Source organism: Penaeus japonicus, unplaced genomic scaffold, assembly GCF_977035675.1.
Source record: "Penaeus japonicus unplaced genomic scaffold, GWHDUDI00000001_assembly GWHDUDI00000014, whole genome shotgun sequence".
Classification (NCBI taxonomy): domain Eukaryota; kingdom Metazoa; phylum Arthropoda; class Malacostraca; order Decapoda; family Penaeidae; genus Penaeus; species Penaeus japonicus.
The window spans coordinates 23,505,543-23,510,542 of NW_028234416.1; the positions used below are offsets into that span (position 1 = coordinate 23,505,543).

Below are 5,000 nucleotides of genomic sequence, written 5' to 3' on the forward strand. Positions count from 1 at the left end.
GAAGGTTAGTTTATACATAATCCATTCAAGAATATAGCTTCCTTTTATTTGATATGTAATTTGTACTATTTATACTTGATATCATTCAAACAATAAAAGGAAATTATCCCTCCAGCCTTTGTAATACATTAATATTAAATACATTCACAAAGAAAACAGAAGAAAAAGAAAAAGAAAGAAAAGGACAATGTATATACTATAATATTTTACAACACATCAGTCAGGTCAACTACCAAAAATCTTGATTTTAGGGATATAAAATGTAATGGCTAAACTCCCCTAAAATCGTATGGAGGTGTAGCTAGTAGAAGCTTGGACCTGAAATTTTTGTACTTGTCTTTTGTAAAGTAATTTTATTTCTATATCACTGCCTATCTCTAATAAATTTCTGACAGTAATATCATGTATTTTCTATCCTCAGAATTCCTAATTTCCATCTAAAAATGCTAAAATTTTGGCTTCACTTGCAGGTCACTCTACACAGCTCCGAACATATGATGTAGCCCATGTCACAATATGGTCAAAACTAGCAACTTTGCCATACAATAAATGAGATAGCCCCCATCAGGTAAAAATATTAAATGCTAGAGGCATATATTACATTAAACATTAATGTAATTCTACACATAAATAGCTTAACTCATTGCAGACGGGGATAGATTTGAGTGACCAGTCCCCAGGGTGGGCACTAGTGCCCCCTATGTCGCATCCCAGTAAGGTTTAATTTCAGAGTATAGCAGCTTTATCCAATATATTGCGACCTTTCACACTCTCTTTCATTCACTAATTATAAAACTAGAGCTAGTTTTGTGCTCATCATTTTTTTGTGTCCAACTGTATTGTGAGACTTAAATGTTGTCATTTGATAGGCTCTATCAATGTTGCAGTTGTATAAGCATGTAGTATAAGGCCCATATCAGCTCCTTGTTTTCTTTATATTCATTGTGATTGAAGTATTGTGGTTTCATGGGAGAACACAAAGAAGTTATATTTTTTCTATATTCCTCAATTCTCATAAATGAAAACAAAAACTAGCCATCCAAAATGAAGATGACATGAAGAGCTTGGGAAGAGCCACAGCACAAGGCAGCCTTACTGGCAAAGGGGCACATCATGGACACTGGGCATAGTTTGAGTATCCTTCTTCTTCTCGTCCTGCCTGTACATCCTTCATCGCAAGAGATTGGTATCTTACCATCTGTAATCACTCTCTGAATATAGCGCTTGCTAGAGACCATGGATATCTGCCATTCAAGGCTTTCTTTCCTGATGGTGTTTGGAGAATGTGGTACCATCTATGGTTTGGATTTTAGATGAAACTCATTTTGCTAAATATTACAGCAATCATAGTTATTATGATTACAATAATCATCATCACTAAATAGTTATTACTTATAGTACAATAAAAAAACACAACAATCCACTTTCCCTAAACTGTCAAATATAGCATGACACTATTGTCACATATGTTGTGCCACCAACCGTTAGGCAAAAAATTTGCTCATTATTTCATGACACCATTTCACAATGGGTTAATCACATACCAATATGCTATTAATCTAGTTATCAAAACATTAATAGGAACTCTCATGCATTCATGTCACTACGTTAAATATAACCTCAAGGTTACTCTATCAAAAAAGGCTTATCAATTATAATATCTTATTAATCAAGTTATCAAAAATAGAACCTTTATGAATCAAGAAATGAAGCAAACATTATCTATGAACTCATGTCACCTCATCAACTATCCACCTAAAGGTCCTACAGAAAATTTTGAAGAAAAAAAATAATGATAAAGGAGATGAAGATACAGAAAAAGTAGAAAAAGATGAAGACAAAGAAAACTAAGAAGATGAAGCAGAAATAATCAAACATGACCTGAGCACATTCTATGTCAACCTCTTATCTAATAAAATCCTCAAATAACAGATTTAGATTTTAGTATTACATTATATCTCTATGACATTTAATTAAACACAGGATGACCTGACATTCACATCATGGCTTGGCTGGTCTCCCTGCATGATGACATAAACATCTCATCATGGCTTTGTCAAGCCTTCACGCTGGGTGATCAATGTGTAGCAGCTGGTTACTGTCTCAGCATACAAATAGCCCAAGGCACTAGGCCTGCACGCTACGAAATACCCTGGTGATAAGACCAGGCACAGCAAATCAGATAATGTGACCCCCCCAAAAGATATGCCTGAAGAACCTTTGTAAAAATTATCAGACCAATATAATAATTCTTAGTGACATCAGAGGAATGAAAGTCACTACGATAAAGAAAATCATTAACTTTACCTTCCTCTGAGATGACTTAATCTCATTTCCATTACTTTACAAATTTCACTCTTAAACTCTTAGAAAGCTCAGAATACAAACATATATCTAAAATATGGTAACTACACCTTCATCTCACCCCCCGAAATAGATAAAAATAAAACATGTGTTATTTATTCAATTATCCATAGAAATGAGCATTTCTACAATAATTCTATAGAGTCTTTAAAACCTCTTGGACTTCTATTACCCTTATGTACATCTGTTTAAATATATAAATAATAAAACATGAATATGTATGAAGGTATTACATTAATTAATTTTTTCCTTAACCCATTCGCGCCTGATGACGTGCTAACACGTTTCGTGGTTTTTGCGTCAGACACCGGTGACGAGATATCTGGGCAAGACCAGCGCTCGGGGTGAGCGAGCGGGCAGCTGAGGCTCGCGACTTGTGCGCCCAAGAATCTCGAGGCATTAGGCTTATGTGTTTGAAAACCCCGGCATTACGACCATACAAAGCCGGAATCGCCCCAGCGTGAATGGGTTAATCATAAAACATAATTAAAAAAACAGTGAATATTTATTAATTCATTTACTTTCTTTATTTATTTTTAATATGTTAAACCTTCTGCAATGGGCATGTTTCACTGGGTTTCACTTTCCTAATATATCATTTATAGACTCACATATCATACTATAAATCTAGAAAATAACAGAAAATACAACATCTTAATCTGCCCAGCCCAGTTTGAATATCTTAAGATGTGGCCTATCCCAGAAGGGTTAAAGAAGCAAAATGGAATACTCAAACAAAAACTAAAATTCATATCATCAAAATTTAAAATTAACTACTACACAATTATACCAATATAACAGCAGGTAAAAAAAAAAAAATAATAATAATAAAACAAATGAATAATGTAATGGAGAAACCAACAATACAGAAGAGAAAAAAGTACATAATGATAGTGATTATAAAGCTGAGGGCCACATATGATGATATGCCTTTACCCCAAAATCATTTAGTTGCAAATAATTTTGTTTTAACCCAAATCCTCCGGATGGCATGCAGTGATGACATCACCTTCTTGGCCCAAACTCTGGTCGTCATGTAAGGTGACGGCACCTCGATGCCAGGCGTCATTAGATAAGATAAGACCCCAGAATGAGTTTAGGCCTATGCGGTAGCCTCCCGGAAATGTATCGCACACCAGTTATCAACGTCCCGGAGCATTTGGGTTAAAACATTTCCATTCTCTTTTAGTTTATCAATGACAGCAAGGTGAGGGCAAGACCAAATTTAGATGGCACCATACATGCCATGACAATGGTATGTATGTGCTCTGCTCTGCAATATACAAGTAGAATTTTAAGGTTCTGAGGGAACTAGTTCTCCAGCTACAACCTTCAAAAAAAAGGCCTAAACCTTGTTATCAAATGCTTTTATAGAAAAAAACAATAATTAGCTTGAACAGCATTTATTAAGACAAATGTAGAAAAAAGACTGAATAGCTTCCATAAGGCAAGAGATGTAATTTACGTTTCGGATTACTGTCATCAGAACTATGTATTTCTGATGATGGAGTAATCTGAAACGTGTAAATTACATCTCTTGCATTGTGGAAACTATTCAGTCTCATCCATACCTTTTTTCCAAATAATTAGCTTGTTTAGAATCAAACACGAAGGGGAAAAAAACATCATCCCTATACTTCTAATTTTTATCTCAAGTGGGAAACTTGATCTTAATCTTCGTGTAACACCTAGTGCATTCAAATCATTCCTGGTACCATTGGCTTAATAACAATCCAGACCTGTTCCTCTCCCACTTAATATAACTACCTCTACAATCACTTTTATAAAGTATAAATGCAGTGATAAGATTAATCAATCTGATTTGAGTTAGTAACATCTATCAATTTTTGTAAGATAATTCTTCTCTATCTCTGAAAAAGGGAACACGCTTCATTATAATATCATGTTTATGTATATCAGAGCATTAAGTCATGAAAATAATTAACTAAATTAATTTTATTCCATGTAACACTGTCCCAAACCTAATAAGAAATCATGTGATGTCGTTTACTGTATAATTCATGTAATATTTCATCTCACCATTGTGTTTCAATATGGCCCATATGAAGGCAACAATTGACAAATCAGATATATATGAACTAGAAGATGAACTAGAAGATGAAGTATATGAACTAGAAGATGAAGTATGGCAGAACAAGGTATTACAAATAGACACAGCAAATCTCTTCAAAACATGATAATTCTGTACATATGATATACATCTGCTTCATAAATTGTAGAAAAATGTCTATCTTGGTAATGGGATATCACAATGTGACATGTGCATTGGTAAAATTAACAAAAGAACTAAAATACATATAGAAGTGTGAGGTAAACTCTTCATATCAGTTGAAAATGGTTCCACATCAGGAGAAGGATAACACAAATCATAATGAGACAGAGGGATCAAATGAAATGAAAAAGATGATAAAATTTGATGTTAACAGGCAAATTATAAGGCTGAGAGGGAAAGACACCAAAAACGTATTAAGCAATTTTTTACATATACTATATGCACAAATGAAAGAAGCCTATTAACCCTCTCTGGACGGGTGGTACAGTACTGTACCGCGCATTCAAAAGCCCAGTGGCCGGGCGGCACAGTATTGTGCCAGCCATTCAATTGATTTAGGCCT

General features: G+C 34.4%; 1 protein-coding gene across 2 annotated transcripts in view; it reads right to left on the reverse strand.

Moving 5' to 3' along the window:
- The window catches only part of LOC122248744 (transmembrane protein 107), a 14,346-nt gene that overhangs the window by 1,927 nt on the left and 7,419 nt on the right, over positions 1-5,000 (reverse strand). The gene's annotated exons all lie outside the window — the stretch shown is intronic.